The 12,916-nt window shown below is 36.9% G+C and overlaps 1 pseudogene; it reads right to left on the minus strand.

The window, feature by feature from the left end:
* Positions 1–6,932: 6,932 nt before the first annotated feature.
* Positions 6,933–7,062, minus strand: LOC147820999 (U2 spliceosomal RNA; annotated as a pseudogene).
* Positions 7,063–12,916: the final 5,854 nt, after the last annotated feature.

Consider the following 12,916-nt stretch of genomic DNA (forward strand, 5'->3'; position numbering starts at 1 on the left):
GCTGTCCAGCGGAAAGCACTGAGTGGAATCCCGCTGTGGTCAGCGTGGGCACTGACTGGCTTTCCATGCCAGACAGCTGATCCCTTGTGGGCTTCCCATGGAACAGGGGCTGAAAACAAGGGACCACCGTGTGCTCCTCCAGAGAGGGCGGCAGGAAGCCGAGCAAGAGGGAGCCACATCGCTTTGTAGTATGGAAAGGCCCATTGATCAGGTTTATCCCTTTCCTGAAGGTACCATTCCCTTTTTATGTTTCATTTTGTTTTTGTGTTCTTTTTTTGAGATGGGGCCTCACTACATAGCCTAGACTGAGCTGGAACTCACAGTGATCCTCCTGCCTCAGCCTCCCAAGTGCTGGGACTACAAGCACTCTTTGCATTTTTAAAGAGAAGCATCCCTAGCCTTGCTGAGCCTTTCTAAGAAAGATCTTTCACCAAAGGCATTGCGGAACTTGGACTCCTAGAGTCCCCAACTTCTGTGAGCGGGACACTGTCTCTAATAAAGCCCAACAGGCTGCCCAGCCCTGGCTCCTAGAGTAGTGTGTTTTGTGGTTTGTGGCAATCACCTGGTTCAGAATCTCATGGGCAACAAACAGTTACTGGCTGTGTCCAAGGAGGCATAGCCTAATGAACTCTGATGAAGTCAGACCCCCAGGGCAGTAAAGGCAATGCCCCTTGTCCTACTCATTGGCACAATTTTAATGTCATGTCTTGGGGCTTTTACCAATGGAATGACCTGTGACACACAGGTGTCACAGTGCAATCAGTTTGAATAGTTACATGACATGTGGAATGTGATGCTGACAAAGGAATTAAAGCCCCAGCAGGCAGGTGTTATGCTTGAGTACCTGTGGTGATCAGATTGGGAGGAAATGCCCTTTGCCAATAGGGTGAGTTTTGCAACCCTTAGCCTACCATATGAAGCCCATGCACTTGGGCAAAGTGATCGAACGTTGTGTGCAACAATAGTCTGGTAACTGTTAAGTTAGAGTACTTAAATCTTGTGCTGTCTCTGTAGAGGTCCTCTTTAATAGTGCATCATGTATATAACGTGAGACCAGGCAATCTTTGAATTTGCTGAAGAGCTCATTGACTAAGTGACACACAGTGACTATGCTGCCCAGGTATCCTGTGGGGAGGTGAGTGAATATACACTGGGCTCCCTCAAAGAAGAAGAAAAATTGGCTTTGGAAACCTATCAAAGGCAGAGTCAGATAAAATATTGGCCAGGTCTAGTTCTGCAAAATGAGAACCAGGTGCCTCTTGGATATTTTTGATTAATTTAACAGTGTTAGTTAGGAACCAGTGACACATGGCAACTCAATTGTGGACTCTATTTTTAATCTCTGTCATGTAGAATGGTTAAATATAGGCCATATAGTTGAAGGGTGAAACAGTGGATACTGTTCTTGTAAAGGATTATTAATTTCTGACCATGAGCCTCCTCTGTTGTTTTATTCTATATTGTGATATTTACCTCCTTGATTAGGGTCAGTGACTATAAGGGGTCCCATTCTGCTTTTGCCACCAGCAATGCCATGGCTTTAGTTTGGTTTTGGTGGCTGGCCAAATCCTCCATCCTGTAGAGGAAAAAGGGAGCCAGCAAAGCCAATACCAAAGATAGAAATCCTTTCCCATGGTTACAACAAATCAAGACAATGTTTTCTTTGAACAATCTTTCAGGCTAGGTCCTGTAGATTGTATGGGGCATCTTTAAAATATAAACTTAGATTTCCTGAGGTAATGGGGACCCAGGCTCCAGTGTTCAACATGGTTATGAACCTTCCTGACAATGCGTCACTGAGTGGCAGTACAAGGTCAATGGGACTGTCACATCCCTTGGCAGAGGGCTTGGTAGCCAACACTCCCAATGGTCAGGGGAAGAGTTAGTTGCCATCACTCTTTGAGAAGACTGTCCCCAGGGATTCTTGGATGGCCACTTGCAGAGGGTACACCAAGACTGTGGGTGTGTAAGTTCATTGTTTACTCTTTGAGGTCTAAAGTCAAGATGGCCTGTGATCAACTCACCTGGAATGCACATGCCACTAGATGACTAATATTATGTCCACTAAGGGCATCTCTCTGGGGACATTGCTCCAGGAGGAGGCTTTGGAGTCAAGGGTCATTCATATTATCCAATGTAATGGGAGAGGGTTCTTCTCTAGTTTTGCAGAATTTGAGAAGAAGGCTGAGTGCCCTCCCCTCCCCTTTGACATGACACTTCATCCACACCCTATAATGCTTCCTGTGTGGTCTGAATAGTTTCCAGCAAATTTAGCAATGTAGCCTTATAGTTGGGAAAAACAATAAAAAGGAAGGTCTTTGAAAATATATGCTATAGCAGCAGCTTTATGTATGAAATATTTTGTAATTATGTAGATTGATAATACATAGTTTCAGATATGAATGAATTAGAAATATATTGTCAATGATAAACATCTAAATACAAAAATAAATCACAGTGTATGAACCAAGTAATAAATGTTAAGAAATACTGTAGAAAATAATTGATTCTATCACGGAAGGCAAAAAATGTTGATTAACATTTCATATGTTAGTACTTTATGGATGTTCCTTATAATCAAGAGACTATATCCTAATTTTTATTTTTTTCCCATACTTAAAGTTTGTTACATTGTATAAACAACATTGATCATAAAAGTAATAAACACATTTAGTAAATAAATGAATGACTGTTGTCTCAGCAGAATAATGCTGTATACACAGGAGCCTGGATTGTTTCATTATTTGTCATTGAGTTCATGCTGCTAAGTTTGTCACACATTTTGCCAAAGTCAGCTGCACCACAGCCATTTTGTAGGATGCTACTGCATCTTTAAGATTTGTGTGTGTGTGTGTGTGTGTGTGTTCAATGTGAAGATACAAAACTATTCCCTGACAATGTTTTACTCTTTCTTTTCTAGGTTATAGTATTTAGGAAAAGTAGAGGATGAAGTTCTCATCAGTTCATACATGAAATGAGAATGTAAGAACATAAAACATTTTTTTCTGTATCTTCTATGCTTAAAATACCACTTGTCTCAATCCAGACTCATGTGGTTGTTTATTAACACAATGGGGAATCCTATTTCTTATGAAGGTAGTAAACATTCAGAGATACCGAATAAATGAGGAGCAATAGAAATGGGCTGCATCTCTGTAGAGGTTAAGGGAAAAGTGTTGAGGATTCCTTTTGTTACTTAAAGCCGGACAGGTCCTACCTAGATGGGAAGAAGTTATTTCACCAATTATCTTCAGGATTTTAAAAGAATTTTTAAATAGGAATATGCTAATATCTGGTAACAGATGCAGACAAAAATTAATGATCCTTAACATTTATGGGATTCTTTTCATGAATTTTATCTCTAACCAATGTCACATGCATAAATCATTATCATTATTTCAACTTTCTATTAAGAAAACTAAAAACACCACTATAAGTGATGAATAACAATAGTAATGAAAATTAACACAGGCTTTCAGACATCATTATATTAACAATGTTTGGTAAGTGGACTCATCAGAAAGTGATCTGTTTAGTTACTAATGACCTGCTTCCTCACAAATTTGCTACATGAATTGTTCTTCAATTTTGAGGCAGTTCCAGAGGTGGCTCACTGAATTTACTATGAGTTCCAATGAATAATACAATAACAACCGCTGAAATCAGGGCCATATGAACATTTTATTTTTTAGAAAATTATATACATATTGTAATATTCCCCCTCAAAAACTGTATGTGCCTCATTTGTCAAATGAACTCCATATTATTGAATCTGATGAAATATACAAAGGTTTTGAAAAAATGTATTTTACTATAAGAAACTGTCATACACAAATCTGACACTAGAATTGAGTATAGCCAGGGCATTGTGTGACAGGTTAACAATGGAATTATCCACCTTTATTTTGCCTTGTTTGTTACATTTCCAAAATTCAATACAGCATTTCAGGACTCTAACCTCTACATATATGATCATCTACTGTTTGTATAAGTTTTTGGAGTGGTGTTTGTTTGATATTAACAAAGACAGTAGATTATAAATTTAAGGTCAAATGGGATACTTTGATCATGCTAGTTTCAGATATCTAATTTTAAATCATTTGACATTTTTAGAGTTGGAATAACTAGAAAAATAGCAGGAGCTGTTAAGAAATTTAAAATAACTGTCATAAAAACAAAAAGAAGTAATTATTGTGGTATGTAGATTTTTCAATACAATGATTTATTTCTGTGATGTATCAGTCACTTCATTTCACTTATAGCTCAAATTTTACTTCTAATTTTGGAAAAGTTTACAAGAAAAATTAAGTTGCAAAAATTAATTTTTTGTTTATTTGTCTTTTTTTGTGGTGGTGAGGATCAAACTTCATGAATCCCAGGCAAATACTCTAACCCTGAGCTATACCTCAGGAAAAATCATTCTATTTTTAATATTATAAATGTTATAAATATTATTATAGTTACCTTCATTTTAATATAGTTTTATTACAAGTAGAATGAGATTATATTTTATTTTATATTTGACTGTTTTCCAAACTTTGAACATATGCTAAACAGCATATAACAAAGTAACTGGGTTACAAGCAGACACTGGGCACAAAGCTCCAGAACTCAGGATTCATTTGACACATGGCTCCATTTTTTTTTTGTTTTTGGGGGGTTTTTTTGCATAACTGGAGGGATTGGGATAAGCCAATTATAATAAGAGATAATCTATTTATAATAAAACTTGGAAGAATTAATGTTCTTAGAAAGATAAAACAATAAAAAATGAAGTTACTGTATAGAATAAGAAACCAAATGTATAATTGCTTTTCAGAAAAATTATTAACAGTTAATTTTTAAAATTGCATTTGAAAAAATTAATAAAATTATTTTTCCTTGTCTTAAAAAGGTTAAGTTTTATTTTCTCTTCCTACAACACTCATTTGTTCTACTGCTGCAGAAGTGAGGTTTATTAGAAAAGTTTAAGGAGTCTGAGACCCTGTGAATCATTTAAGATTAAGCTCCTCTCTGAGGAGTAGTAAGTCTTATTTCAGTGTCTTATAAAGAAGAAAATTGGGTGTGGATGGCTTCTGCAAATCTTCTTTTATTAATCTATTTAAAAACTCCTCAAGTACTGGCATACACTAATATATATTAATAATTTTTATGTTAACAGTAATTAAAATTTTAATAATAATTCTTTAAATGTTGTTTAAGTTAGGCTGTGGGATATCCACTTTCCTCAGTTATAATCCTGTCCACCATCCCCACTGTTTTACACTCATTCTTAAGTACTCCTCTTAAATTTCGGTGATCAGATCTAACATTTTAAGCAAGGGTGGGCTTTAATCAAATCCCTCTCATATACGTGGAAAACAAAAGAGGAAAGAAAATGTAAACATTGCATACCAGGTGACATTTAAATAAATTACTATTAAATGAATGAGTGAATGAAAGGATGAGAGTGGTCATTAAATAATTTTTATTACATTGTTTTAAAATTTAATTTAAATATTAAAGAAACACAAAATCTTTTACAAACTCAAAATTTAACTTGTGACTCTGAAAAGTAACTGCTGGGAAAAGAAAGTATGTATCAACCACATAAAACAATCAGCATCGTCCCTATGTGTATAGAAAGAGGTGTGTCAGCATATTGTGGACTTCAGAATTGTTGAAAGAGTACATTTTATGTGCTCCCCCCAAATATGTGAGCAGCCACGTATGTAAATTAATCTATTTAATCACTCTACAATGTGTGTCTATATCAAAATATCACACTGTACTCCATAAACATATATAATTAATAATTGTCAACTAACAGAAAAACGAAAACCTGCCCTTTCAGTGGGAAACAAGACATAAATGCCCCTGTTGTTTCTCACTGATCTAAAGCTTTTCTCCTTGATTTCTTTCATTTCTTCTACTTTCGGTCCTGAAGAAATTTACCCTAGCGTGCATTTCAACGTGTGTTTATGGAGGTAAAACGTGCACCCCATAAAGGCTTAGCGCGGAGGGATGAGCAGATGCTCCGTTGGTCCGTGCTTAGGAGCCCCTGCACCAGGCCCAGGAGCCCCTGCACCAGGCCCAGGAGCCGCGCCCGCCCTAGGAGGGAGCTCTGGCCCCAGCCCTTCCATTTGGCCTCAGGCAGGGAAGCACCTGGTGCTGCGGTCACAGCTGCTGTGGGGAGGCCCTCCCCAAAGGGCCTCTTTTAACACTGTCCCTCCCTTCTGTGCATCCGAGTCAGGGAGCGGCATCAGCCTCTGTCTGTGTGGGTCACTTTGCCATTGCTGGAAGGGTGTCTGCCATTTGCAGCCTGAAGAGCAGGGGTTTATTTTGGCTCATGGCTTCCAGGAATCCAGTCAGCTCCAAGGCAGGAAGAACACGGTGGAAGGGCCCAGGACCAAAAAGCTGCTCAACCCATGGAGCCAGGGGACAGAGAGGAGAAAGAGAGACCCAGGCACCCTCTTGTAGCACATGCCAGGGGATCACCCCTGCCAACCAGCAGGATCTCCTAACAGCACCTCAACTGGTAAGCACAGCACCCCGTGATCCAAACACCACCCCAAACCCCACCTCGGAACACACGAGAACTTCAGGAACAGATCCCCCAAATCCTACAACTTCACTCAGCTACTAAAGCCCAGAGAGTTTCCCGCCACTTGTCTTTTCCCTTAAATTCTGCCTATAGCGCTGTGAGCAGGACCTCCAATAACCTCCTCTCAGGAAGCCCCTGCAGGCTAGCCTGAGACCAGTCTCATCTCTTTTTGATATATGTATTTTCTTCAGTATTTATTGATTCTGTTTCTCATATTTGTTTCTTTTCTCTCTTTCTAATAACTATTGAAATAACATTTATTTTCTTACGTGTAACAAAGTAATTAGATATGCAGGTTTTAAAAAGGGAAGTAGCATTGGCAAAAAGAGTAAATAATTTCTCTTGGAAATAAGAATGGGGAAATTTACACATTATTCTAAGGTGATAGCCCCAGTTATCAAAAGGGTCATTTAGTAAAATAATTCACTACAATGTAGTAATTTTTACACTTGATCTTAGCCAAAAGGCCGAGAAGCGATCAATGTAGTAATTTTTATATGAAATGAATTCTAACTCTAGAAAAAGAAGGAATACAAATGGATCTTTTTGGTTTTCAAATGGTTAGATTTTTTGGTCGTTGTGTCCACAAAGTGTCTGAATATGTATGAGTGGGTGCAAAGTGATCTCATTAGCTATAATTTAATTTAGTTATAATTTATATAGATTCTATTTTCATCAAAATATCACAGAATCATCAGACTCTATCAGACTTTAACAGTGGAATAAAAGTTTAATATAATGCAAAAGCATTCAAGATGAATTGAGTAATTTAATTTTACAGCTCTTTGAGATCCAAGATGAAGTATATATATAATTTTAACTAACTTCTAAGAAATAATAAAATATGAATTTTGCTTTTGATCACCCCATAACATTTTCCCCCAAATTTCTGTTATTGAAGACATGTGCACTTTCTAATGTGCCCATTGAAGACATGTGCCTTCATAATATTTTCAAAAGTTACTTTGCCACAGGTAAGAGACCTTTAGGTTTCAAGACTTATATTATGAACCAAAAAATTCTAACTTAGAAAAATTTACATGGATTTTTTATATCAATTACTTCAAGTGTTTTAAGTTATATTTTCATTAATTATATAACCACTGTATTTTGTTCGGTGATTTCCAACTTTCCTTTGCACCATATAGAGTTAAACAAATTAATTTTTTCATAAAAAGTGAACACATCAACAGATATGAGAATGCATTTTGTATTGGTATTATTTATTGAGTTCCCAGTTCTTACAAATGGGTATTCCTGATAAGTAGGTTTTGTGTCACAGGCAAATGTGTTTTTAGGAGTGTCAGGAGAGGATAGAGGAATGTCAAATAGCTTATTTATTGTTATATAGGACATCAAAGCTGGACATTAAATAATTTTATTACTTTAAGTTTTTAAACTTAATTTCACTTTTAAGAAATATTCAAATTTATGGAAAATGGGAACATACTATCACTAGATTGTGCAGGGGAACCATAATATTGATTATGCTTAAAGCAGGCTGTGAAGAGCTAACCCCACAATTGGCTTGTTTTGAGAAGCAAGTCTGGCTGAAGCCAATGTGCTGAGGTCAGAGTAACTCACACCCAAATTCTGTTCTCACAACTATAACCTTCTTACTAGAAGGACAATGTTCTATTACAACCATATATTTTGTCTATTCTGTTTCTAATCTGAGAATGCTTTGTCTTGTCCTTTACAAACCTTGTTTACATTGATTTCCATAGAAACCACACGACTGCGTATCCTTGCATGCAGTTCTGCCCTTGCATGTACCTCACTTTTACTTCAATTGATTACCAATAAAAATCAGTGGCTTGTACTGGCCAGTGCCTCCTTTGTCGGCTGCACCAGCGTTGGTTGTCCTGGCACCCCCTTTTTCTGTGTCTCTTAGTTCTGTCTTTTAGTTTTTGGTTTTTTTCCTCAGGCCTGGGTTGCACACTGGGCATGAGACTGGAGCCTACTGCACAGGTTTCCAGTAACATTTCAAGGCTTCCCAGTAAGACTGAATGAACTAAATACTCAAAGGGTTTTAAGATTCCAACTAAGGACAGTTCATATCTGTTAAGAGCTCACAGTTTATGGATGTTTACGTCAGATAAGAATCCACTTCAGTGGCTTCACACACTGCTTTGCTCTGATAAGCAGTAAGAATGGTACAATGCAGAAAGCTCTTCTGGCTGAATAGGCACAGAAACTAGTGGCTGGATTTCAGAATCACTTCTAAGAGAGCTCGCTTCTAGCCAATTCATCAACAGCCTTAATGCTCCCTACAGAAGCTGCTGGAATCCACTGGTTCTGACATCCTGCAAGGTATCGGGATCACCCAAAGCACTACTTCTGAAAATGCACTGGGTACAGAAAGCACCTGTGGCCCTGAATGTGCAGATTCTGACTCTGGGTGTCTGGAAAGTGGGTTCAGATTTGTTGAAAAATTTTCAAGTGAGGCTGTTGCTACTGCCTATGCATCCTATTTTGAGTGGTAAAGGCAGAAGTCATCTATAAAAGATGCTGTAGATCACTCTGTTGGAATTCGGATTCATAGCATCTCATGGTGGGCTCATGAATCTCCATTCTGAATCAGGCACGGAGACTCTTCAATATCTACCCATCTCCCCTTGACATAAAGTGTAAGGCCCCAGCTTCTCAGAATGAAAATGATAGCTCTAGCTCCCTTTTATTGTCTGAATTTCTCATTACTTAATCAGCAATGCAACTGCACAAATGCCTCAAATTAGACTGCAAAACTTAAGAGTGTTCACAAAGCAGAACTTCCATGCTTTCCCAAACACAAGAGATAATGGTTTCTGAAGTTACACAGCATAAATTTTAATGCTGGGAATCTCACACCAAGTTCTGTGCAATTTTTATCCCCATATCTTCAGGTATAACTAAATAGCAAGGCTAATTTAAGGACTATATAAATAAAATAAATGCTATCTCATGTTTCAAAACTATTAAAGGGAGGATTTTTATTTTGGGGGGCATATATAAATCAATTATTGGTGAAATAATATACATATATTAGAAAGTAGCTTATCATTTACTGGTAATATCACTCATCCAGGCTCATACACTTGCCTTTTCTTCTAATAATAATATAAAAACAGAAGTTCATGGGTGCTAGAAGCAGAAAAACTTGTAAACGCTTTTCTAAAAAACTTAAAAAGAATTAGGAGGCTGAAGTTGTAACATCATAAGTTCAAGCCCAGCCTGGAAAACTCAGTGAGTAACTGAGACTCTTTCTCAAAAACAAACAAATAAACAAATAAACAATATCAATACATATACATATATACAATTTCTAGGGGATGTAGCTCAGTGTGAAGGCCCTGGGTTCAATCCCCAGTACTGAAAAAAAAAATTAAAGAATTAAAAAGTGAGTGTTACCAAAATGTGACTGATAAGAGTGTGTGTTATAATGTACAGCCCCGACATTAATCTTTAAATATGTGATCATTTTTATGATGGGTATTGAATTATACTTATTCAGTAAAGAGTGGTAATTATTTTATGTCAAGCACTGTTTTAGGCACTGATAATTAACATGTACCAATATTTTCATGGGAAAGGTTGACAATAAATGAAAAATAATATATTATTAAATTTTATAATATGCCAATGGTTTTATGAAAAAATAAAATTAGTGGAAGCACATGATAAAATGGAAAAGTGAGTGTCATTTTGAGGAAGTGGTGACTAAGTGGACAGGGACTGCACAGGTGCAGAAGAGGAAGGGGCCCAAGAGATGTGGAGGGAAGACAGGGAAAGGGTGAAGAAAGGAGCCAAATGACCCTGCATGAGCCTAGGCTCCACAGAGAGATGGGCTCATTATGTCCTGTCAGCACGCACTAAGAAAGAAGGTGATATGAAAAAAGAAAAATTTTAAAAAGTTGAAAAAATAACGAAATCAGGGAAACAGACATGTAAATATCCAGTCATATTACCCTAGACTGATGAATGGGCTAAAAAAGAAGTTTTGTATCAAGAACATCGCTGGCAGCTTGAAATTAAAGTAGAAAAGCTGGTGGGGCGGGGTGGGGCACTCCACGGAATGAATCAGAGAAGTCTTCGGGCCATGAGAAACAATTTTGATTTTATCCTAAGTGAAGGCCCTGGAGAATTTTGAGCAACATTATTAAAGGACTATTTGCCTTCCTGCATAGAAAGTAAAATGAAAGGGAAGATTAAGTAATATCAAGGAAACGAGTTAATAGACTAAATAAACAAAGCAGGAGAACAAAGGTAGCATTTTGTACTAGGATAACAAGGCAAAGGTGGATTGTTGAGAAACACTGAAGACTAAAACATTTTGAAAAGGTGACTGATTTAATATTTGCTATATTATGTAATGTTATCAGTAATTCTCATAAATCAACCTGAAAACAATCCTTTGGTAGCCCTCTCCTGGACTAGTATGTATTTTTAATAACTAAAAAAATAGAATATGAAAGAAGTTATACATGGGTGTTATTAATAATCTTTAAGAGTAACTTTGACATTATTTAATTTTCAGAGGCTTATGAAAGAAAAATTGATTTTCTGCATTGTTTCAGTTGATTGTTTCTAACATGACTATTATTTAATTTTATCTATGCAACTTATGGAGGATACAAAATATTTCCCTTAAAACTTCAAGAATATACAGAAAGATTTTAACTAGTGTTTTAATTTTAGCAAGAAGTTTTAGGTCAAATTTATTGAGTTGTATATCCTGACTGATAAACATTTTCAAACTCAATTTTCTTTCCAAATACAGTTTCTAAATTTAAGTGAATACAAATACTATACTTCACCACAAGCATTTTATTAAGGGCAAATTTATATATTTTTAAAAATATATAGGTTAACAATGTAAATATTACAAAAAAGGCTTTGTAGATTTTACTAAACATCGATAGAACAGAATTCAAAACCTATGTGATTATAGCACTTCCCGAACCAAGAGCTTCATAGCCCTTCTCAGGTTCTACACTTCTGCTTATGGACAGAAATTGAACCTGATCACCATAACTAATTCACCCTCCAAGCTTTTAAATCCACCCTGGCATGTTATGCTTTCTTTCAAGCAGAATATCTCCCTCCATAAAAACTTTAATTATAATTTCCATATGACTAATTCTAAAATCCACATACGAGTTCTTGTCCTTTCTTCCTGACTCAAGAAATGTATTTTCTAGATTTGTCAAGGGTTGAACTGATAATCTAAAATATAATATGTTTCCAATAATATAATATATAACTATATATTATATAATATATAACTATATATTATATAATTATATAACAATATATTTTCTGATAGTTCTAGCTATAAGGTAAAATTTTTAAAAATATTTTTAATAGTCAATATACTCATAATTTTCTGTGTGTTTGCAATGAAATAAGCCAAGCTTCTTCCCTATATTTTTCTAGCTAAAGATTCAATTAGCCCAGATCTAGACAATTGCCAACATTTTCTACCTTTTACCCTGTATTCAGCCTCCTTCATCTACATTATCTAACATCGCGCTATCACAGTTATTTTCCCAAGTAGATCCCCTCCCCCTTTCCCATATAAAGATGCCAACTAATACTTCCCCTGCCATTAGCACAAATTCCATTCTCTTATGAGATTCACAGCTTTCACTGCTCAGCAAATTTCACTACTGTGCCATGACCTTAAACGTCTTGGATTTTGCCACATTATACTTCATTGGCCTGTGTGCTCCTCATTCACAATGTCATTTTCTTTCCTCCTAGCACTCTGTGGCACAGTCATTTTAGGCAGAATTCTGCTCCCTGGAGTTACACTCGTTACCACACACACACTCACACACACACACACATTCACTTGGTCTGTTGAAAGGAATGCTTGCAGTACTTTCTGTGGTAGTGTAAATGATGGACTATTGCATCTATGTGAAAAGAACTAAAATCTTCTAATATTAGCAAGTTAAGAAAGAGACATGACATAATAATTTAGGTGTGGTGAAAAAACCTTGAGTTGCACAAAATTAGTGTACCATCCCGAGACCCCAGGCACGAGGTGTGGCACTTTACAGGTCACTTTTCACCTCTGGGCACAGGTGTGACACCAGAGTTCAGTGTTCTGCAGATGGAGGTGGCCTGGCCTCACCAGTGATGGAGAAAGCTCGTCCTGCTTCTCTCTGCAAAGGACGCCCGAGGCTGCTCTTGGGGCTCAGGCCTTAGATGTGAGGCGCAAAGCCAGAGATTGCGTGGAGGCAAGCAGCCTAACAGAATCCCGGCTATGAAAGATTAGCAACTGTCTGTGATTAAAACTCAGGCTTGCTTAGAGCCTCTTACCAAGTCCTCGTCATTCCGCCGAGCGCG

Source organism: Heterocephalus glaber, unplaced genomic scaffold (genome assembly GCF_053883595.1).
Source record: "Heterocephalus glaber isolate CG9 unplaced genomic scaffold, H.glaber_assembly_v1.0 deba00001778, whole genome shotgun sequence".
Classification (NCBI taxonomy): Eukaryota; Metazoa; Chordata; class Mammalia; order Rodentia; family Bathyergidae; genus Heterocephalus; species Heterocephalus glaber.